This window comes from Bufo bufo, chromosome 4 (genome assembly GCF_905171765.1).
Source record: "Bufo bufo chromosome 4, aBufBuf1.1, whole genome shotgun sequence".
Taxonomy (NCBI): domain Eukaryota; kingdom Metazoa; phylum Chordata; class Amphibia; order Anura; family Bufonidae; genus Bufo; species Bufo bufo.
The window spans coordinates 616,436,202-616,461,843 of NC_053392.1; the positions used below are offsets into that span (position 1 = coordinate 616,436,202).

The following is a 25,642-nucleotide window of genomic DNA, read 5'->3' on the forward strand; positions in this document are numbered from 1 at the left end:
GGTTACACAAAGATTTTAGAAGATTGCTCATAATCCTGATCTGTATTCAAGTACCTTCTGGTGTCTTGCGTTATGACGGATCTGGCGGGCATTTCATGCGACAGAAGTGCACGCCGCATCCTCGCAACACACATGTGAATGAGGCTTTAGATACATATGTAGAATAGATATATCTAATGCTTAGATAACGATAGAGGTTGGATACGTATATTGTGTACATACAGACAGAGGTTGGATACGGATATTGTGCACATAAAGATATAGGTTGGTTACGTATATTGCTTAGATACAGATAAAGGATGGTTATGGATAGTGCTTAGATACAGATAGAGCTTGATACTGATAGTGCTTAGATAGATACAGATAGATATTGGATACAGATAGTGCTTAGATAAAGCTAGAGGTTGGATACGTATATTGCTTAGATACAGATAGAGTTTGGATACGGATACTGTGTACATACAGATAGAGGTTATATACGTATATTGGTTAGATACAGATTGAGTTTGGATACGGATAGTGCTTATATACAGATTGAGGTTGATTTCGTATATTGATTAGATACAGATAGAGGTTGGATACGGATAGTGCTTATATACAGATAGAGGTTGATTTTGTATATTGATTAGATACAGATAGAGGTTGGATACGGATTGTGCTTAGATATAGATATCATTTAGATTAGTATATTGCTTATATACAGATATATTTTATATATAAATATACTTTTTTGATTATAAAAATGGAATAATATTTGAAAAAAAAATTTTATAAGGAAAAATGTCGAATTGTATTGTGCGTGGATGCACTTCAAAGTACCGAAAAAAGGATCGGTTGGTGATCATGCATGCATTTCCTGTACAGAAAGACCGTATAAGAACATGGCTTATTCAAACAGGTCAATTTCTGGAAAATTTGGATCAAATGGTTGAAAAAGTTTTTATTGGAAAAATGTATGATACCTACAGGCTATGCTCACTTCATTTTGCGGCAGATGCTTATCGATATGACGAACATCGTCGAATATTGAGGAATGATGCCGTCCCCACAATTTTCCCATCCAGTACAGGAGTCCCGCTGGTCACTAGCCAAACCGATTTGCTAAATACCTTATCTACAATGGTACATGATTCAAGCTCTCAACCAGTACATTTAGTATGTGACACACCAACTACAACAAGTTTTACCTATGCTTCTGCCCTTCCATGTATTACAGTATCAGTGTCAGCACTGTCACCTACTGTATGTTCGGTTATTCCTTCCACAAGCTCTACACTGAGCCAGATGAGTAGTAGTAGAGATGAGACTCATTTGTTAAAAAAACGTAAAAAATTACATAAGACGGGAGTCTTGGATCAAGCAGAAGCATTGTGTTGTTCTACTTCACTTCTCCTGGAATCAAGTACAAAAAAATCTGTCTGACGTCATTGGTGAAGTAACCAAACCTGGAAGTAAATCTCCGGTACAAGTGCATTGCATTGCTGTACAAACAGATCCTTTGTGTATAACACGTGATGTAGCCACACAAACTACTTTGAAAACTTTTAATAAGAAGATTATGTGCCGACTTCTTGAAACACCAGCCCAAGAAATGGATTTAGAAGGAACAATTTCAGTTTTAAATCCAGAAGATTTTCTTTTCGTTTCTCCTTCACATTCCATTGTTGACGAGGATGATAGAGCGAGTGATGAGGCGAATAATGAATTGTCAAGATTATCAGTGCAGATGAATATGGAAAAAACCATTATGGATACAGAACCACCAGCTGCAATCTCTTCGACCGGAATGTCATCTTCAACCCCCATAAAAAAAAAGGATTTTTATACACAACGAAAAAATGAAAACACGACCAGAAAAAATACTAACGTACAATTAGATTTTTTGCAAGAGGTGGACAAAGCAATATCCCCAATTCTAGAAGTATCGGAAACATTATCAGAGGATGAAAAAGCTGGACAAAGTCAAGAATTTCCATCAACTCACAATACTGCAATACTAACTGATAGTTTTGAATCCTCTTCCACAGTGGGAGATCCAGTAGACAGCACATTTTATTTGTCCTATAGCGATGAAGAAATAGAGGAAAGTTTCCTTGTCTCTAGTGACACTGAGGAGGAAGATAATGATCAATTTGAATTATTGGACAGTTCTACCATGGATCATGCCTCAGAAGAAAAATATTTAGTTTTCGAATCATGCCTCAGGCAACTAATACAGTTGATACCATGCCAGGCAAAAAAACACTGTAATGCTAGATTGGAAGCCTTCCGAAAAAAATATAATGGTAGCCTAGTATCTATTGAAGTACGCTGCACCAGAGGTCACTGTAAAAATATATGGGAAAGCCAGCCCCGTCAAGGAAGATTATCTTTGGGGAATGTAATGCTTGCGGGTGCTGTCTTGCTCAGTGGATCTAGCTTCCTCAAACTGCAACAGTTCATGCAAATACTGAAAATGAGGTTCATAGGAAAATCTTCTTACTATAACTACCAAACAAACTTTCTTTTTCCAGCTGTAGATTTAAAATGGAAGGCAGAGCAAGAAAAGGTATTAGCCGAAATGAAAAAAACACCAGCATCTGTTACAGGCGACGGACAATCGGACAGTCCAGGCTTTTCGGCTAAATACTGTATTTATTCATTCATGGACATTGAGTCCAAAAAAATATGTGATTTCGACATCCAACAGGTTAATCCACCAATATCGTCAGTCCAATTAGAAAAAATAGCGTTTGAGAAAACTTTGCTTTTTCTGTTTGAAAATGGTGTTGAAGTGCAACTTATAGCCACAGATCGCCATGTGGGGATCAGAAAATTGTTACGTGAACAATATAAACACATAAACCACCAATTCGATGTATGGCATCTAGCGAAATCTATCGGTGCAAAGTTGCTAAGTGCTTCAAAGACCAAGGATGGTGTTGGACTTACTTCATGGATTAAACCAATCAAAAACCACCTTTGGTGGTCAGCGAGAACATGCAGAAAGGACAGTGAGGACCTAATTGAAAGATGGGAATCTCTTCTGAATCATATACATAATCAACATGAGTGGGAATCCACCAGCAAGTATAACAAATGCCTTCACGAACCATTGACAGATTTGTCAATTGCCAATACTAAATGGCTCACCCCAAATTCTGCTCCATCACAAATTTTGGAAAAAATAGTTTGTAGCAAAAGATTGATCAGTGATATTAGGCAAATCACCCACTTTTGCCATACTGGAGAACTAGAAATTTATCACAGCGTTTGTTTGAAGTATCGTCCGAAACAAATTCATTACTTTATGGATGGTATGGTTGCGCGAAGCCAGCTGGCAGCCCTCGATCATAATAATAATAATGTTGATCGAGTGCTAGCTACCGTGAAACACCCGACTAACAGGAGTGATTCAATTGGTAGTGTTTGTCACCGTGTTGAGTTCTCCAAAGGACGTAAGGCTTGGGTTCTGAAAGCCTTATATGACCCAACTTCTACAGCTTTCATGGCAGAAATTATGACTGATATAGTGAGGATCACTAAAAAAGAACTAACATCGGATTGGAGTTCTCAAAGATGTAAATTACCCAAAAACATAGCACCAATGCCTAAACCGAACAAGCAAGACTTGATAAGAGAACATCTATCACGTTATTAGATATAAAGATGTTATTGAATTCAGTGTATTGTGCCAGCTGTTTGACTACTCAAACCATGTGCAATGTACCCTCAAATTTTTTTAGGAAATATAATATTATTTCATGTTGATATCTCAGTGAACTATGTGTCAATGTTGACAGCAATTTCCCGTTAAATTATTGGATTTATTATACTTTGTTTGATTGTAATCCAATTATTCAGAATGTTGGAAATTGATGTTCTTTCTTGAATGTTTACAAAAATGAGTAGTGTTCCGAATAAAAGTGCCTTGAGCAGTGTGCTCTGCCCCCCGCCTCATGTTTACCACAGCAGTCGAGGAAGGTCAAGGCTTGCTCCTCTCCCTTCACTACAGCCAGACTTGAGAAAAGGCAGTGCCGTGCCCCCACATTCCCCTCACTGTGCCCGGCAGTTCCAGCGTCAACCCCCTGACAACAGCAACTTTGCCTTCTTCACATGAACGCTCAGGAATGCCTTGTACTGATCCCGCAGTCAATGGAAACAAAGGCCGGCCTTGGGTGGTTTGGAGGTTGAAAGCGGCAGAAGCTCTTCTACTTGTGTCTGTGTGACCAGTGCTCCCTGCCTCCTCCACTGGGAAGGCACACCTGCGCCGTGCTTTTACTGCTGCATAGGCCTCAGGCTTACTAGGTCTGAAGCCTATGGCGGTGATATGTGCTCCGATGCACTGACGCCACTGAGTGGAGCGGGGGCACCACAAGTGCTGCTGGCTCCTGGGGTTTGTCGAGCCCTGATATAACATATTAAACGCAGACACAGTAAAGTTTTAGAACAACAACAATTTATTTATATAAATATTTATTTTGAAACCAAGTCTATATATCGTCTAAACTAACAATAACATAATTTATTATTTTTTTATTTATTTTTTTATCAAATAAGGGCACATACACAATAGCGTTAGGGCATTCCGTTATGGAATTCGTTCAGATTGGGACATAACAAAATCCCTAGACGCAGGGATGGATCCGCATCCATCACCATAGACTTGTATGGGAATGGAATGGTAAACGCAATGGCATTAATCGGCATTGCGTCTTGTTACGTCCTAATCGAATTCTATGTCAGTGCATTACGGATCCGTCTAGTTGATGTTTTGCTAAACGGAGTTCAAAGTCATGTCGACAGGACTTAGAATTCCATCATGCATAACTTCACCCAGACGGAGACGTTATGCACTGACATAGACTTCGATTAGGAGGTAACAAGACGCAATGCCGATTAATGCCATTGCGTTTAGCATTCTTTCATGACATTATGTTAGGTCTCGTTATAACGATGTTAGAACGGATTTCATAACCAAATGCCCAAACGCTATTGTGTATGTGCCCTAAATTGTTTGTTCAAAAGTTTAAATGTGTTGCTAGTCTTCCAGATGCATGTCCAGCATACCACTTGAATCCGGTATATTGACCTCTTTGATCGGGGAACTTCGCTCTGATTTTGTTCACGACACAAGAAGGAATAGGGATCCTATGTCCTTTCCCAAGAAATCCGTACGCCGCACTGCTGAACTTGCGGTATGCTGCTAGACGCAAACACCTTTAAAGTTTGAATTAAAAAAAAATAAAAAATAATCAAGTTTACATCATTCTGGGTTATCCAAACCTCAGAAAGTATACCCGGATTCATATCAAAAATTTTTTTTTTACATTTTTATAGTCCAATATTATATATATTTTTTTTATTCATCTTTTAGATAGTAAACCAAAAGGAATAAGGGCTCCTTCTCACTGGCATTGTGATGATCGCCGAAAATGACCTCCGGATCAGTCACAACGCCACACACCTGAAAGCATTTGAAGACTGATCGGTATTCAAAATACTTTCATTTTTACTATGGCAGCCAGGACGCTACTAAAGTCCCGGCTGCCATGGTATAGTGTAGTGGGGAGCCAGGGGAGCAGATACTTACCGTCCGTGCTGCTTGCGGGGCACTCTACAATGACATAACAGCTCCACTACGTCGCATGGATTACGTGATCCATGCAATCATATGATCCATGCCGATGGGGCACTCTGACGTTATTTTGTAGCAACCCGGGAGACGCACGGACAGAAAGTATAATGCTCCCCCGCTCACTACTATGCTTTACCATGGCAGCCGGGACTTTAGCTTCCTGGATGCCATGTTAACCATTCACTAAAGCTAAACGTCAGATCCGGCAATGCGCCGGAAAGACGTTTCGCTTTAAGCCGGATCCAGATCAATGTTTTTCAATGAATATTAATTCTGGGTCCGTCCTTCCGGCATGCCTTCAGGATTTTTGGCCCAAGCAAAATCCGCAGCATGCTACGCCCAAAATACGTTTGGGTACTGAACTGAAGACCTCCTGATGCATTCTGAACTGATTTATATAAATTCAGGATGCATGTGGATGATCCTGATTGGTATCTTTGCGTCTTAGTTACCGCAGGACGGAACTCTAAGACGTAAATGAAAAACACAGATGTGTAAGGGGCTTACGTTATTATACACTACCTATTTTCTTGTCTTTGAAATTGTGTCTGTGAAAGTTCAGACATTTGTTGAACTAATTCAATGAGTCTTTCGCGTGTCAAAATTATTGTATCAAAAAATTCATTAGCTAGGACACAGCAATGGCCACTTCTAAATGTGTTCAATGATGCTATCTCCATGCAACAGATGCTCTCTTCCAGGCTTGGCATAATTTGGCATTTTCCACATGTACACCAATCAGTGTTGACCAGACGACCCTCTGTATCAAATTGTGGAATTGGACGTTCCTCATCCGGTCCCCACTGTGGATCATTTGGAAAACAGTATGGGTCCAGATGATTTTCTTCATCAATGCGGTCTTGTAACCGTTGCAAAAGTGCTTTGAACGCCTATAACGTTTGAAATAATAAAAATGAATTATAATCCAACATAGAGTTTTTTATATAAATTTGATAATATTTTTTTAGACAAAGGAATTAGTTTTTTGTTTGCATACCTATTTAGAAATTATGATAAAATAAACATATATAGTACTTTCAAATAAGCCATATCTAAATTAGTAGACCTTTTGAAATGTTTGACAATATCCTCTACAATAGTCACCAATAGTAGATTTCCTTGGCTCTGGTGGGTGAACAGATTGTCGATCCTGCCACTAGTGTGCGTTTGTCCCTAACGTCCTGTCAACCAACATTGACTATCATGTTACTGTGGTGTTCAGGTTCAAAAATGATAAACCTAGGCGAGTAAAAAGCTGAATAAAACTGTTATATGTTGTTGGCCAAGAACTCTGACCTGCCTCCATGATAGTCATTTGGCACGGAAAAGTCGGCCGGGGCCAGACAAATAAAAGTGGCAGGAGGGATCCTACAGGCTGTCCACCCAACTAAACATCCAGCCGGTGGTCTAAGCCTATAATGCAAAAGTTGCCTAAGTGGATTTTTGGGGATTACTTGTGATTACAAAGTATCCTGTAACAAGTAAACAACGCAAAGAAGGCTATGCTGGCATTCACGAAGTCCACCTTCTGTTTAGAATGTCAAAAATGATGATAAATACAAATAACAACTATACCTAAATTTTTATTGTATAACTTACTGGGTTTTGAGGCTCGGTTGCTTGAATAGGTTCCTCTATATCATCATTATCTGTCGATTGACTCTGTAGAAGCAAATGAATAAATGAATGGATCGTATGCTTGTATTAGGCTACTTCTCAAGTTTTATTTTCCTATTCAGGAAGGATGTTCATGAAGGGTAACTATGCTACCACTGATGTATCATGCTGCATGAAGTCATCTCAGGCATCGTTCAACATAATGGTGGGATACTGGAGGTAGAGCAGCTGGACGGCAAAAAATCCATGAAGCTATCTCGAAAAAAACTAATCCATGGTTGGCTAAGGTAGCAATTATATGGCCTGCTGTTCCCCTAATCGAACCATCTAACACGAAATAGAAGTAGAGCTAGATAAAGTTAGATTCACACTTTTATTTATTTCTATACTATGCTAATTTAGGATGGAGGCTTTATCAACAGCTTGTGAACATAGTGTCTGATTTTGATTGACGTATCTGCTGCTGGCATCAATACCAAACCATGCAACAAGGGGCACAACTTCAGCCGTGATACAGCAAATCTGACAACACAGTAATATATATTGATGTAATTACAATATTATAAAGGAACGTACCAGATAATCGGATGCTATATCAGAATTTTCAGAGCAGTCAATAAGTTCTCCTAATAATTCCTCTTCCATCATTTGGTTAGCAGACCTTGATGCCTGTCATTATAATATAAATTCTTTTGAAAGCTATACCTACAGTTGAAGGCTGAATAGATATTCTATAGAGATGGACGGATATATAGAGATGATATAAATATATTAGATAGATAATAGATAGATAGATATTAGATAGATAATAGATAGATAGGAGATAGATAGATAGATAGATAGATAGATATTAGATAGATTGATAAAAATATATATAAGATAGATAAAAATAGATATGAGTTAGATATAAACATGGATAGATATGTGATAGAAAAATAGATAGATCAATATGAGATAGATATGAAATAAACATATATGAGATATATAGATGGATATATAGATGTGAGATAGATAAATAGATAGAGAGATATATCATAGATAGATGTGAGATATATAGATGGATGGATGGCTTGAATAGATAGATCGATATGATATAGAAAGATTTGAGATTGATATATAGATATCAGATAGAAAGAGAGAAGTATATAGATATGAGATAGATAGATAGATAGATAGATAGATCAATATGAGATGGATAGACAGATCAATAGGAGATGGATAGATAGATAGATATGAGATATATTGATGGATAGATCAATATGAGATAGATATATAGATAGATAAATAGATATGAGATAGATAAATAGATCAATATGAGATGGATGGATGGATAAATAGATAGATATGAGATAGATAGATAGATAGATAGATGATTCATAGACATATATGAGATATATAGACTGAAGGATAGATAGATAGATAGATAGATAGATAGATAGATAGATAGATCGATATAAGATAGAGAGATAAATATATAGATGGATATACAATTATGAGATGGATAGATCGATCAATATGAGATGGATAGATAGATAGATCAATATGAGATAGATAAATATGAGAAATATAGATGGATAGATAGATAGATAGATATTTGCATAATCAGAGTATATGTAAAGATAGTTGAGGTAACAGAGGCTGTCATCATTGCTGAATATCCCATGACTTACCATTATTTTGAGCCAGTAGTACAATTACTAATTTAGAATTTGTGCAATGTTCCTTTGTAGTGTACGGGGACTGTAATACCCGTCACTACCAAAGGTCACTTGGTGTGCTGTCGTCCCTCCTTAATTATGGAGAAGTTGGTATATGTCAGTTTTATAAAATGTCATGTAATGTAATGCATGTATTTCCCTGTTACTTGAAACTTGCATGTACAGGCCTGCTAGGGGTGTTATTCCAGCTTCTAGTCCTTAGAGGGAGCTAGGGAGCCCTAGTTTATATAAGGCCCAGACAAGGAAGGGAAAGTCAGTGTAATCTGATCTAGTGTGGAGTGCAGAAGTTTCTAGAGCCTGAGGAAGCTGAGAGAGACAGAGGCAAAGTGCAGAGAAGCAAGAGGTACTCAGAATAACAGAGGAGGTACTTTATAAAGCTACAGCCAAGGATATAAAGCCAGAACTAGGTTAATGGGCCTTGGAGAAGATTTGCTACATTCCAGGATCAGACAGAAATAGAGTGCAAGCTCTTGTACTGCAAGTCCTGTGTTTAACACTCTGTAATAACCTTGCTCAATCTGTAATTGCCTGCATCAACCGTATTACATAATCGACTGCATGCTGAGGAACTGCGATTCCAATATTGTCTCTGCCTGAACACTACTAAAGTTGGAGTTCTGCTTTAATACCACGTGTTCCTCAATTTATTCCTGCTTTCCGCAAACAGCGTGCCACCGTTTACTTGGCACTGGCGTCACGAACAATTTCTACCATTACCTGTTTATGCAGAGAGTCAGCCGTACCAGGTTAGTGTATATTGCACTACCACACCCAGGAACACTATTACACACAACTTGAGTACGCTGCACCTCTCTTTTGGCGTCACGAACAGGATCCAAACGCTTTATAGTGCAAGAAGCGTGAACTTTGTGCCTTATACAGTTGCCCTGTGACCAAAGTGACAATTTTCCTGTTTATTTCAAGTGGACTTTGTGGACTGAAAATTATACCCAAAGTATACCAAAAACTTCTAAAAAGCGCTGTGCAGTGTTGCGCTACACAGAGGAAGAGAATCGCCACATTGGAGTGTGGTTTTGTGGACTTTTTACAATCCTGCTTGCTGTCAGTGAATGGACAGCGTTTTGCTAAAGATGGCCACCGGCTGCCTGGAGTGAACTTTCCCACGCCGCTGAGGACCTTCGTGGGCGGATCCCTGCAAAGACACAGAGAATCCCGCCCCTCGTCATCATCGCACCGCCGTGGCCCTGCTCCTCCTACGTCACCGCGTTCTCAGGACGTCCGGGATCTCGCGAGACTTGGCCTGCGCAAGCCCGACGATACCGGTAAGCACCTGTAACCGGAGGGAAGGGGAGTGTTCCGGCCCCTTTAGTCGCCAGCGGCCACCTCTCAATAGACTACCATGTCAGAGCCAGGAGTGCCTGAGCAGCCGGCCCCGGGAGAGCTTGCGGCTCCTAATCATCCTACAGCCCCCAGCATGATGCCCTTTACCATGCCTTACTACTTCGGGGCCCCATGGTTCCCTCGCTACAGGGGAGAGACCCATACCCTAAGAGACTTTGAAGAAAAGTTGCTGGCACTATTCCGGCTGTACCCTATAAATGCCGACCAGCAAATGGAAATCCTGCTGGCGCAACTGGAGGGAGCTGCCCGCAGGGAAGTGTTATCCTGGCCTGCTACTGAGCGGAGTACTCTAGAACAGATATTCACCCGCCTCAGAGCCACTTTTGAAACTAGGACTGCCTCAGAGGTAAAGATGCACTTCTTTGGCAAGAAACAGAAGTCCGGTGAGTCCCTCCGTGACTATGCCCTATCACTTCAGGAGGCTTTAGGGGCTGTGATTCAGATAGATCCCAAAGAGGCTGATAACCGGGACCAGACCCTAAGGGAACAATTTATAACCGGGGTGTCTAGTGAGCAAACAAGGACCCAATTAAAGATGCTGTCCGCCCAGCACCCTAACAGTGCCTTTCTGGACTTTAAAGAACTGGCTATAAAAATTCTGGGGTCAGCAATATCCACGGAGGTAAACACCCCAACTGAGTCATCAGCCTGCAGACCGAAACCGCTTGTCACTAACCGAGCTGAGGCCGGCCAAGCTGTTCAAGTGTCAGCTACCGATACTATTGCCATGCTGACAGAGCAAGTAAATCACCTCACTAAAAGTCTAGAGAAGGTGTGCAGAAAAATAGAGGAATGGGAAAAACCCATAATGCTAGAAGAAGAATTCCTGTCACCTCCTAGGCCGTTCCCACCTCCTTACCAAGAGACTCACTCCAGGGATCCTGGGAGGCGCAATAAAAACCGTAAGCGGCCCGTGTGTACATACTGCAAAAAGTTGGGACACACAGAATCCACGTGCTGGCAGTTAAACGGGCAACCCCTGAGGCTGAGGACCACCCCTCGGGAGGTAGAACACTAGGTCCAGAAGATCCAAATTGGATGCCACGGTATGTAGGATCCCATCCTAAAATCAATATAGAGATCAACGGGGTCCCCTTTGAAGCCCTATTAGATACTGGGTCTCAAGTCACTACTATTCAGCTGCCTGCATTTGAAAAGTTCTGGGACACCAACCAGTTGACCCAGCCGCCTGAATCCTGGGTGGAGATTATCGCCAGCAATGGCAAACCAGTAAAGATTCACGGATACTGGGAACCCACCCTGCAGGTGGGAGAAGTAACCTTACCACAACAGGGCGTGATAGTAGTGCAGGCCGGCGACAGAGGAGGACATCCTGTCATTCTAGGCACCAATGTCTTCAAAAACTGTTATTCAGAAATACTTGCTGTATTACATCAGACTTTGCCCACTGCTTCCTCTGCATCCAGGAGGGTGATTCAGAAGACTATTACTGTGTTAAGTGCCCAGCAGAGGTTTGCTAATGGGAAAGGAGAAATTTGTACTGCCAAGATTCGTGATATTAAGCCTGTGACTTTGCCTCCTAATTCTCAAACTCTCTTATGGTGTCGTGCTGTCCTGGGAGTCGAAGGCCGAGATTATCCAGCCCTGGTGGAACCAATCCAGATGGAGGATTATCCTTATGTGAGAGCTGCCAAGTGCCTGGTGAACGTCTCCCAAGGTAAAGTACCTGTCCGTCTGATTAACCTGAGTAATCATCCTGTTGCGCTTCCTAAGCATTGCCGTGTTGCCCAGCTGTCCCAGGTGTCCTTCCAAGACATCATTCGTCTTCCAGTGACAGAAAAGCCGCCAGCTGCAGACAGCGGATGTTCGCCGGTGACCCAGCCACAAGTGCCCTGGTGGGAAGAGCTCCATGTGGGGGACGAGACTACCCCCCAACATCAACAAGAAGGGATTCTTCAGCTTGTCAAGGAGCACCACCAGGCCTTCAGTAAGCATGCCACTGATTATGGAGAGGTGAGTGCCATACAACACACCATACCTACTGGCTCTCATCCTCCTATCAAGGAGAGATACAGACCTTTACCGCCTACTTCATATCAGACTGTAAAGGAAATGATCCAGGAGATGAAAGACTCTAATGTAATCCGGGACAGCCGTAGCCCGTGGGCGGCACCCCTAGTCCTTGTAAAGAAGAAGGACGGTGGTATCCGTTTCTGTGTGGATTATAGGAAAATTAATCAAATAACCCACAAATATGCATACCCACTGCCCCGCATTGAGGAGTCACTAACTGCTCTGGGCTCCTCTGCCTATTTCTCCACCTTGGACTTGACCAGTGGCTACTGGCAAGTACCCATGGCCCCTGCAGATAGGGAAAAGACTGCTTTCACTACTCCCATGGGCCTGTTCGAATTCAATTGTATGCCGTTCGGGCTATGTAATGCCCCAGGAACTTTCCAGAGACTAATGGAGCGGTGTTTGGGTCACAAAAACTTCGAAACAGTGCTGCTGTATCTAGATGATGTCATTGTGTACTCAAAAACATATGAAGACCATCTGAAACATTTGGCAGAAGTATTTGAAATCCTTATCAAATATGGCTTGAAAGTAAAGCCATCCAAGTGTCACCTGCTCAAACCTGCAGTAAGATACCTGGGGCATGTGGTAAGTGGAGAGGGCGTGCAACCTGACCCTGATAAGTTAGCAGCTGTCCGTAATTGGCCGGTTCCTACTACCGTCAAGGAGGTGAGGAGTTTCCTTGGTTTTGCCGGCTACTATAGACGTTTTATCCCCCATTTTGCTCAAATAGCTGATCCTATCCAGGAACTCTTGAGGGGGCAACCCAAAAAGAGTCCTAGAACTCCTGTGCCCATTGAGTGGAATGAGGAAAGAGAGATAGCGTTCCAATTGCTAAAAAAGAAACTGACCGAGCCTCCTGTGTTAGGTTATCCAGATTATAGCAAGCCTTTCCATCTGTATACCGATGCTAGCAAGCGAGGCCTGGGAGCTGTGTTAGCCCAAATCCAAGAGGGAAAAGAGAGAGTGATAGCATATGCAAGCCGCTCCCTGAAAGGAGCTGAGAAAAATGACCAGAATTATAGTTCCTTCAAACTAGAGTTCCTGGCATTAGTGTGGGCAGTGACGGAAAAATTCAAAGATTATCTAGCCGCCACCCCGTTCATTGCATTCACTGACAACAACCCTCTGGCGCATCTAAATACAGCTAAATTGGGGGCCTTGGAGCAGAGATGGGCCTCTCGCCTTGCCAACTATAATTTCTCTGTAAAGTATCGTGCTGGACGTACTAATGATAATGCTGAAGCTTTATCCAGGCTTCCCACAGAGACAGCTCCTGATGATGTGCGAGATGCTTGGGAAGATGTAGAGATGCCGGCTTTCTATAACAAATTTGCTCAACAGGATCAGGCTCGAGCTATCAATAACAGAGCTGCAGTTCCTTCACCCTCCAGTAGGCCTGATCCTAAAGAAGAAAGGTGGGTGAAACTACAGTCTGAAAGTAGAGTGCTGGGTGAGTTGTTGGACTTCATTACTAGTGGCAGAGCCCCTGAGAGGATTCGGCGTAAGAATGCAGATCCTGAGCTCATCAAACTGTGGAGACAGCGCCATCAACTCTTCATACAAAAGGGCCTATTGCTACGGAGAAGCCTAGACCCAGTGTCCAACGAAAGAGTACACCAGATTCTCATACCCCGACGAGATGCAGGTATGGTGTTGGAGATGTACCACAATCAATCCGGTCACTTTGGGGTCCAAAAGACTGAGACTACTATCCGCCAGCGGTTTTACTGGGTGGGCATGAGAGAAGACATGGAGAAGTGGTGTCGAGAGTGTGTAGCCTGTGCCTTGAAACGAAGTGAGCACCATGATCAGAGGGCACCACTGAGACCCATTGTAAGTACCCGTCCTCTTGAACTTGTCGCCATCGACCATGTAAAACTGGAGCCTAGTCGCTCAGGGTATGCTTATGCCATGACTATTATTGACCATTTCACAAAGTTTGTTGTAGCAGTGCCTGTGAGAGACCAGACAGCCAAGACTACAGCCGAAATGTTCTGGAAGCACTTCCTCCTGCCCTATGGATGTCCAGAAAAGATCCTCACCGACCAAGGACCTGCTTTTGAGTCCCATCTGTTCCATGAACTGTGCCGCTTACACAACTGTAAGAAGATCCGGACAACGGCCTACCATCCTCAAGGTAACGGATTATGTGAAAAAATGAATCAGACCTTGATAGAGATGCTGAGGGCCGTGCCTCCTGAAAACAGAGGAGATTGGCCCAGTCTGTTGCCACAGCTCATGTTCACCTACAATCATACCATACATTGTTCCACCGGGTATACCCCTTTTTACTTGATGTTTGGGCGCCAAGGGACATTGCCTGCTGATCATTCATTGGACGTACATGTGCCTGATTGCATTAACCCGTTACCTAACACCGACTGGGTTGCTGAACATCAAAGGCGATTGGATGCAGCCAAGGCCATTGTTCAGGAACGTATGGACTTTGCTAGAGACCGACAGCAGAAAGACTATGATCAGGCAGCCCATGCAGAACCCTTGGCCATAGGGGCCGTGGTATGGTTAAAGAATAACCGTCGTACCAGTAAATTGGACAGTAAATGGGAGCGAAGTCCTTATGTTGTCACTGCAATCCCAAATGTTGGAACTCACACTTATGAGATCACCCGGGAAGACAAGGGATCCCAAATTGTACACCGAAACCGGTTGAAGCTCTGCCTGACACCAGAACCTAGTGCCGAGAGTTCTGGATCTGAATATCCTGTGTCAGAGTCAGCAATACAGCCCGAGGATCCTATGAAGGCTGTTAGTAATCTGAGGTATGACGCTGATCCCATGCATTGGCTTCTGACACCTTGGTTGAACTTGCTGGTGCCTGCTCCGGCACCTACCGTAGCTTCACCTCCAGAAGAGCCGGTTCAAGATGCCCCGGATCCAGTTCCCCCTCTTGTGGATATTGTTGTTCCAGTTGTTCCAGTTGTTCCAGTTGTTCCTGACCAGGGTCTCGCTGATGGAGACCCTCCTGTTGCTCCTGTCCCTTCTACTTCGTTGCTAAGGGAAGAGGAGACCCCTGTACTGAGAAGGTCTACCCAGATGACCAGGGGACGCCCGCCAGTCCGTTTAGGAGACTTTGACTATTCTGGTGGCATCTCCTCCCAAACCGTTGCTACTGGGAATACCTTGTTGGACATTTGTGCGCAAGAATGGACTCCCCCACGTGAGCCCTTGCCTGTGCTACACCCACAGGAAACCCCTGGGTAGTTCCGTTATTATGCTGTCATTTTATTGTGCAACTTCATACTAAGGAAATGTGCCCAGAGATGGACTCCACCGCATGAGAGCCTCTGTGATTTACTAAAAAAATAACCTGGGTACGGACTCATGTTTGTTCTTTGAGCCTCCAAAAACTTTTATACTGTTTTACCTCTTTTACTGTTTTATCATGGACTTTTTCATTGTCATGGACTATCCTGGTTATAATGTTACGCTGTGCCAGGTCAGCGCCCCCGTTCCATTCACTATCCTGAGAGAAGAGAACGACGCCCCTTGTCACTACCCTGCACCTTTGCCAATTGGACCTGATGTAAATGTAAATGCAGATGAATTGCATATATGTATGCCTGCATGTCTCTTTTTCTATTTCAGGTAGAGATTCCAGTTGGGAGACCCATGATGGAGTACGAGGTCGTACTCAGCTTAAAGCAGTGGGGTATGTAGTGTACGGGGACTGTAATACCCGTCACTACCAAAGGTCACTTGGTGTGCTGTCGTCCCTCCTTAATTATGGAGAAGTTGGTATATGTCAGTTTTATAAAATGTCATGTAATGTAATGCATGTATTTCCCTGTTACTTGAAACTTGCATGTACAGGCCTGCTAGGGGTGTTATTCCAGCTTCTAGTCCTTAGAGGGAGCTAGGGAGCCCTAGTTTATATAAGGCCCAGACAAGGAAGGGAAAGTCAGTGTAATCTGATCTAGTGTGGAGTGCAGAAGTTTCTAGAGCCTGAGGAAGCTGAGAGAGACAGAGGCAAAGTGCAGAGAAGCAAGAGGTACTCAGAATAACAGAGGAGGTACTTTATAAAGCTACAGCCAAGGATATAAAGCCAGAACTAGGTTAATGGGCCTTGGAGAAGATTTGCTACATTCCAGGATCAGACAGAAATAGAGTGCAAGCTCTTGTACTGCAAGTCCTGTGTTTAACACTCTGTAATAACCTTGCTCAATCTGTAATTGCCTGCATCAACCGTATTACATAATCGACTGCATGCTGAGGAACTGCGATTCCAATATTGTCTCTGCCTGAAAACTACTAAAGTTGGAGTTCTGCTTTAATACCACGTGTTCCTCAATTTATTCCTGCTTTCCGCAAACGGCGTGCCACCGTTTACTTGGCACTGGCGTCACGAACAATTTCTACCATTACCTGCCTATGCAGAGAGTCAGCCGTACCAGGTTAGTGTATATTGCACTACTACACCCAGGAACACTATTACACACAACTTGAGTACGCTGCACCTTTGCTTTATATACTGTAATAACAGGATGAAATAAATTAGACTGGAAAAGAAAACCATACAGGAACAAGATGTATGTAAAATAGCAGAACTAACCTTGTCTAACAGCAATGTGACAGGGTAATCTATAAGATGTTGACGTTTATGCAAGGTCAGGATGTGCAGAGCAGGGTGAGGAGAAGGTCAGATCAACCCCTCCCACAAATATTCATGAGGGAGAGATGAGTCATTGTTGTTACTGCTGCATGTAAACACAGCAATAACAGAACCTAGAAAAGGTGTAAAGATCGTTTTTTTTGCAAAAAATCAAGCTTGACTAATGTATATGTATATCCTGATTAATTTTGTTAGGTTTTATTTTTTTTCCCATAACTCGGATAACCCCTTTAAGGGAACTCATTGTCTATTATCTTGATAAATTCTCTGTCCTCTACTGACAAAGCTACTTTATCATCATCCTTGCTTGTGTGAAAAACTAATCTTCCCAAGTTGTCGGCAAAGAAGGGAGGAATGTTGTCAGGTGGTTGTATGAGGTCTGGATGCTTCTCTTTCACCTCATAGTGATGAGGGCAAGGCTTAATGCAAGTTGTGCGTCCATCTACACGCACGTACGTTTTGAAAGAGCGGATTCTTGGTTGATCCAAGCATACGTTTCCTATGACCACCCATCCCAAGTCCAGTCTCTGGGCGTATGGTGCATAGTCGGGACCATTACACTGTTGACGCACCTTGTGTACCCTTAGATTGTCTCTGCCTAGCAGGAGTAGAATCTCGGCGTTGTTGTCCATAGGTGGGATAACGTTGGCTAGGTGCCTTAGGTGTGGATGGTGAAATGCAGCTTCCGGGGTAGGAATTTCATCCCTATGGTTGGGTATTTGATGGCATTCAATCAGCGTCGGTAAAGGTATTTCCATATTTCCACTGACAGAACAAGCGATGAATCCTTGTGCCCTCCTGCCGCTAGTCTCTATGCGACCCGAGCAGGTGTTTAAGATGTGGGGTTCTGACGGTCCCTTTATTCCAAAGGCTTCAAAGAATTTAGGTCCTGCTAGGGAGCGGTTGCTTTGGTCGTCAATGATGGCATACATTTTTACTGCCTTTTCTGGTAGCCCCTCCGGGTAGACCTTGATTAGGCATATACGGGCACAACATTTCTCACTCTGGCCCTCCCCACATACGTCCAAGCATCAGCAGGAAACAGCGGTGGCTCTGTTAGTGTGGTTCTGGGGCTCTCAGCCATGACTTTGAGAAGGACTGGTGGTGACAACAGCAGGTGAATCCCTTGTGAGTGGAGTTGGGTGCATAGCTGAGGCATGTCTTTCACTATGACACTCCTCACATTTGATAATGGATTTACAGTCCTTAGCCATGTGCTCCAATGAAGCGCAGCATCTGAAACATACCCCAAGCTCGGTGAGGACTTTCTTGCGCTCCTGTATAGTTTTGGATCTAAATCCTCTGCATTTGTTCAGGGAGTGTGGTTTTTTATGAATGGGACATTCACGATTTAAGACCTTGTCTCCTGATGAGGTAGTGTACTGTTTACCAGTGGATACTGCAGATGATGGCAGGTTAGTCTTTCTAACATTCACGCTGCTCTTAAAATCTCTGTGTTTATGCACAATACTTTCATACCTTGATGATGGTGTCACTGAGGCTGTAGTATTGAACTCCAGAAAGTCGAGGCTGGGGTCATTCCTCATCTGGGACTGTTCATCGATGAACCTACAGAAATTAATAAATGGGGAAAAGTGACGTCATGCACTCTTTTGTACCTTGAGACTGATGCCGCCCACTTCTCTTGCAGGCTGTATGGTAACTTTACGACAATTGGGTTCACCCCATGGGCTGTATCCAGGTAGCACAGCCCGGACAGACGAGGGTGTCTTTTGGCAAGCTCCAGTTCCATGAGCAAATCACTTAAAACCTGAAGCTTATGGACATCCTTGAGACTGATCTTGGGGACGTTCTGCAGTCTCCTGAATAGTGCCTTCTCTATTGCTTCTGCACTGCCAAAGGTGCGTTCGAGTCTCTGCCAGGCTGCAGCGAGACCTGCTTCTGCTTGTCCCATATAGACAGTTCTAAGGCTCTTGATGCGATTTGTGGAGCCTGGGCCCAGCAAGTTGATCAAGAGGTCGAGCTCCTGCTCTGCGGTTAGGTTGAGGTTGGCGATGGCGGCTTTGAAGGTTGCCTTCCAGGCTCTGTAGCTCTCCGCACGGTCATCAAATTTTGAGAGACTGGTGTTAATTAGCTCTCTGCTCACCATAAACCTGGCAAACTCAGACATATCTGATTTCTCACTGCTTGTTGCCATGACAACATGTGATGCCCCTGGGGCATATAGGCTGCGTGGCGTGAAAGGGTGAGATGCTTCCGGGTAGAATGATGTTGCTGCAGGGTTGAGCGGTGGTCTAGCCTCTGTAGATTCTGATGACTGCTGCTTGAGCTGTGGAGGTAGGCCAGGAAACACCTGGTAGCCATCTTGCTATAATAACTGTCCTTGAGAGGGCGCGTCTGGGCAACTGTTATTGGATTGCTTGGGTGCTGTGGGTATCGCTGGCACTGCAGGTAGAGCTGACTTGGTTTCAGTGTTGTCGGCTTGAACAGTACTGCACACTGGGGGTGGTGCAGATAACTGTTTCAGTACATAGTCGCTGGTGCGGTCAACTGGATCCTCTATCTCCTCTGGTGGCAAGCAGACTGAATCGAGGCCTTGGCTCAATGCTTGCTCAAGTAGTCTTACTTTTGCTAATGGAATTTCCTCTTCCCTCTCTGATTCAAGGATCTTTATTCGAGCCTCTGCTTCTGCCCTCTTGGCTTCCGCTTCTGCCCTCTTGGCCACCGCCTCTGCTTCTGCCCTTGCAAGGACTTATTTTTCGGTGAAGGAACGCCTCACTTTGGATTGTTCTGCATTTATGCGGGCCTCTAGTAATCTGTCGCTCAGGTTGGAGCTTCTAGAGCATGATGATCTGTAGGACCGCAAGGAATGTTTGGATGAATGCGATCTGTGTGATCTAGTTTCTTGCAAATGAGAGATGCGGAGTTCCACTTTATCTTTAGCATCCAGCACCATGGCGTCTCTTTGTCTGTCTATTGATTCTGCCTTGCACAATTCTGACGGGGCTTCTTCAATATTAGAGTCTTTTAGAAAGGTTATATACCTTGTGGACAGTCTCTTGTATCTTTCATGGGCTGCGTTCAGCCGCCCGACAGCAACTTGTAAACTGGTGGCATCGCCTGAGGAGGACTTAAGTCCTGATATGAGGGAGGAAACTCATTCCCATAGCTCTTCCAGGTTGTCACATAGCTCATCTTTCCTAGTGTGATAATTTTCCGTGATCTTTATAGCTGGTTTGAGAAAGCGCCTTGGTCGCGTGACTTGGTCTGCTGGAAGTGTGGGTTCTACCTCCAGCTCTTCGTAATGATCAGTATCAGGTTGCATTTTCTTTGTTTCATCACTGGGGAACTGTACGAGGTCCTTTTCGGCCATTTTGATTTAAGGTGCGCTGTCTCTTTAAGAAAATGAACTTTTGAATTGGGGGCTGAAAATTGCAGTGCGGCTCAGATGAGGCACCCCGATGAGGTTCCTAAAGTGTTTTGAGTGAATTGCGGGGTTTTGGTTTGAGGGAGGCCCCACGTGCGTGAACAGTTCTTATATCATGCGAGCAAGGGTTAATATAGGATGTAGAAAAATGGCTTGGCGAGTAGTGGAGGACTTCCAGGCGACAGTATATCTACTGCGGACACGCCGTGCTTCCCCTTAGGCTTGTGGGACATGCACTGTTGCTGGGCAGATTTGCTGGGAGTGGGCCTGTTGCAGGGGAGGTTCCTGAGTGTGGCACTGGGCTCTGAGGGAATCTGTAGCCGGGCATTGGACATTGAGACAGATATTGACTGGGGTATAAGGCTTTAAGGCAGTTTTTGACTGTTCTGTCCCCACATAAAGGCGAATAAAGGTGTAACTGATAATGACTTTGTGACTGTCCTACCTTCGTATCCAAGCAGTGGAGCAGACCGGACTGGCAGATGCTCAGGTTAGATGAATCCAGACGTAGACACGAGGATGCAATCAAACGTGGGTTTATTTGATCCAGAGCAGTGACATACGGTGATGCAATACAGGAATGCAGTAGATGCTGTCATGTGGATGTCTTTCCTGAGGCTAACTGCTGGTCAAAAACTGATGCCTTCACAAGCCAAGGTGTGTGTCTCCAGTCACAAAGGAATGCAGCACTGAAAATGGCTACAGGAAGTGACAAGGACCAAGGCTGCTAAAACCACGGCCAGAGAGAAAAACTTTATTTAACAAAGAACAAGGCGTGCAGCATACGAATTCCGGCCAGCAGATGGCAGCAGAGAACAATAGATAGAAACAACATAGTAAAGAAGAGATAATAATGCAGTGCAGGAATTCAATTTGAAAAGAACAGCACAGTCATCAACACCTGTTTTCTGGTAGGCTCTCTCAGTCCCTGTACAGGCTTGTGTCCAATGTTGTTGGTGTGATTTTTCCCGTGCTGTAAATCCCAGATCATTGGACATCATGTTTAGACGGTGGAAGAATTTCTCAATTGATTCATCCTTCTCTTGCGTTATATCTTGTATTGTGTTGGGTCTTCCTCTGGCCCATTTTCCCAATTGCCTGGTGAAATGGTCTTCTGATTCTACAGTTTGATCTGACTCTTTATACTCCATATATAGATGCAGTTCCAAGACTGGCCAGAATCCATCTCCCACTTTGATCTCCATTAGGGTGGCAAAGTCCTTCCATGCTGAGTGGGTCTTCTGTATTTGTCTTACCTTCCTGTAAAATGGCATAGGCAGTTTGTCCGGATCCGGCAGATTGTTCACTAAGGCTATCATCTCCTGTGGGTTCCATGCAACAAATTTTGGCTTTTGAAGTGGCCGGAGGGGAGTATGCCCTGGTTCATCTAAAATTAAAAGTATTGCCTGTTGTGGGGAGTCACAGGCATCAACTGAGTCAATGAGCCCTGTCCTGCTTGTAAAGTCACAGTTATTTCAGGTGGGATAACTAGCTGTCCTGAGGGACCTGGTTGAGAGGGGTCCTGGGAGGCCTGTAAATGTTGATCCCCATATGTAGTGTCAGCGGGAGCCCCTACTCCATCTGGTCTTCCAGTTGTTCCTCTTCCCCATTCATGAAGATGCCAGTAGTTACGATGGTCGCCGGGGCAGAAATGGGATTAGTTAAGAAGGCTGCCTGGGTGGAAATAGGACTAGTTAAGATGGCTGCCGCGGAGGTGGTGGGATTAGTTAAGATGTCTGCTGGAGCGGAAGCTGGTACATAAGGTGTGCCATCCTGTGTGATAACCAGGTACAAGGAGGTGGGCCTGGGGCGTGGTTTTGCCGTGCCACAGCTGTAACAGACATTCCTCCCTGTGGGATTTTGGCAATAACATACTCCACAGATCCACCCATCTGGAGACTGAGGGGACTGATAATATGGTGCCTGCTGAAGTATGGTCCTCCGGTGCCATTTTAGGGGGCTGTGTTGGCAGCATGTAATAATAGTCATTTGTCTTTTCATCATACTTTTCTGTCCAGCCTAATTTCATTTATCTAGCTGTTCTATGCCATGCTTCTGCATCTTTTAGTACGTTGCTATCTTGAAGCATTCCTTTCTTATTTGTCAGCACTTTCTTCCATTCCTCCTCATTCAACCTCCCTCCTTGGTCAACCCGTTATCTTCATTAACTTTTTCCTGTTCTTCATTAATTTCATTCTTTCTCTCTCCGAGACAATCAGGTGGGCGCCGTAACTGCCAAGCACTGAGCTGCCCGCCCCATTTCTTTTTAAATTTTCACTGAACTTGAAAACTCGTACACTGCTCGTACTGTCAATCTTTGCATGTACATTCAATCTGAACACTTTGCTAACTCTCTGAAGTTAGAGGACAGCTACCTACTGATAAACTGTTCTCTTCTTCTGGAGAGGGACTTCAGTTATATTCTATTGACATTCCAGCCCGCCGCTGCAAAGGATAACTTTAGTCCTTGTTTTACAATTCTGGCACATACGTCATGAGTCCTTCCTCCTTTTCTGAGGCTCTGTTACAACCTATACTCCATCCACTAATATGATACTCTTTTTCATACTAACTGTAAGACATCTATCGGTGTGACAGATACGTGACAGCAATAGGAACACGCTTACTAATGTGACAATATTCTACTGCTGGCAGTATATTTTTAACTCATCAACTATCTAAAGTTGGAACACGTATAACAATATACAATTTCCACTGAAGTCCCTGTCTAACCACATGTGGCAGGCGCAGCACTATGAATTGCCTTTTGCGCTGTGGCATTAGAAGGATTTTGATATCTCAGACTTTTTAGTCTAGTGTCTATTACTCTGTAATTCCTCTAGCGCCATTATATGGAAGCAGTAGGTTTAAAGAGCACACCAAATGCTGGAAATAACTTCTTTATTAACTTTAACCTTTCTTCATATATAACACTGCCGCCTCCGAAGCAGATAGTCCATGTACATAACACGTGTTGAGATTCACAAAATGGCGGCATGCATAAGATGGTGGTTTAACTGTTCAATCTTTTCATTCAACATAAAATGGTGGATGTATTTCTCTTTTCAGGATCTGTACTCTCACTTTAAGTTATTTAAGCACTTTATGATCTCTCTGAGAGGTATATCTGAGCTTTGACCTATAGTTCTACTTTCTCAAATTGGTTTGCAGTTTACTCTATACATTTGCTTTGAGCAGCTTGAAGATTGCAATTTGTATGGCTCAGTATGATGTGGTATTAACAGTTTGTATGATTAGATGATTTGCTTTGATTAGGTGGAACTGTAAGTAAACACATAATTAGTTCAGTATACAGTTCTAAGTACTACATTAACAAAAGGAACATATATATATAACTGTTCTAAATACCTATTTTGGCCTCTTTGCTTCCAAAAAACTGAACTCTGACTGGAACTGTGTGTCTGTTCAGCTCATCTCTCTGGTGAATAATGAATTCCAGCTAGGGGATTTCCCACACAGACTATGTGTGAGGCTGGCTATAAGTGGCCACGACTCCTGGGCAGTGTGAGGCTGGCTGTGATTGGTCCAGACCCCTGCTTAATAACAACAGTTTAACTCTATGCTTTCTACTGTGTCTACTGTGTCATTGAGCTTACCTTACATTTATAGAATGAATATTAAAAGGCATATTATCTTTTCTGCTTTTATGAACACAATATATATAACGGTTACATGACATCCAAAACATGAATTCACAGTAAATAACTCTGCTTTTGTCTTTAACATATAAACATGTAAAGTGTATTACATTATTAGCAGGTCTATCGGTATGAACATATAAGCTGTATTAGCAACCTAGGAAAGGTCTTAGCTGGCCAGCTACACCACAGACAGTTGATAATATAATTTGACCAAGTTCTTGGGACAAGGGCTTATGTGGTCTGGTCTCCAGATAGACAGCTGTCCCACCCACTGTACAGAGAGGAGGCACAGAAGGGATATTAGTTAAGATAACTAGTTTTCTTACCTTTCTCGGAGCTGCGCAGTTTCCTCCCTTGTATGCGTCCAACCCACCAGTGGATGATTTCTTGCAGCTGCTCAGTCTGAACAATTTCACCCTTGCCCCACGTTGGGCGCCAACTGTTTTTGGTGCACACAAGCTGTGCTATCTTATCAACTGTCTGCTCCAAATTGCAAGTTTTTAGTAAGTCGTGCATGATGGAGAAAATCACACTGATACCTCTCTAGGATCAAAGCAGAATTCTCTCATTTATTAGAGGAAGTTAAGCACTATATATGTATATCAGAGAATATCTCATTGCTCATTATGACAAAGTCTAGCTCTCTGTTGGTAGGGTTGCCCTGGCTCTGTAAGCATAGATGTTCTGGATAGTTCTAGTGAAATTCTACACTGTGATTCATCCTGCCTTTTTAACTGCTTGACCCCTGTACAGCCTTCTCATCCTCCAGCTATACCACAAAACCTTCTTGGTCTGCCAGAAGCATATTATGGTTTAGCTAATATTTTGTACAAGAAAGAAGCCGAATCACTGCCACCATATCATCCTTACCACTGTGCAATAGAATTGATTCCTGGGTCCACACCTCCTCCAGTCCTTCTTTATCTTTTTTCTCCCTTAGAGACTCAACCTATGGCAGACTGTATTAATGAAAATCTGCACAGAGGTTTTCTTCACAAATTATTATCATCACCTGGAGCTGGGGTTTTGTTTGTAAAAAAAAAGTAAGATGGTTCTCATCAACCCTGCACTGATAGTCAGGGATTAAAAAAATTACAGTCAGGAATAGATACCCACTACGAGATCCCATAACTGTTTGATAGTCTATGTGCAGCTAAAATCTTCACAAAGCAGATTACTGCAGTACTGAAGGGACTGTTGAAATAACTTCCAAGCGAGTGGAATCATCATATAGGTATGATTGGATCTGTATTTTTCCTGTGATAGTTGGAAGAGTTCTGGTAGTCCTATCTGGAGTGGCTCAGTGGGATGCATGGCCTGAGCTTACTGTAACAGACAATGAGTGTGGACACACTGTGCCAACTAACAGATTTGGCTTTGGGTTAAACCTAAGGGCATTTGTCCTGGTTGTACCCTGGTATTTAATGTTTAACCCATATATAGAGATCTTGACTTGCTGCAGGGAACCAACATGGTTGCTTCCTCCTGGAGTACTCCCAATGTATGTGGCAGCTGACTGATGGAGATCAGAGACACCAGTGCAAAGCACTGAAGAGTCAGGCAGTATGCTTTATCAGGAGACAGGCTAAGGGCAGGACAGGCAGCATA

General features: G+C 43.3%; 1 protein-coding gene across 1 annotated transcript in view; it reads right to left on the bottom strand.

The window, feature by feature from the left end:
• The window catches only part of LOC120999664 (oocyte zinc finger protein XlCOF6-like), a 2,208,135-nt gene that overhangs the window by 1,356,155 nt on the left and 826,338 nt on the right, over positions 1-25,642 (bottom strand). The gene's annotated exons all lie outside the window — the stretch shown is intronic.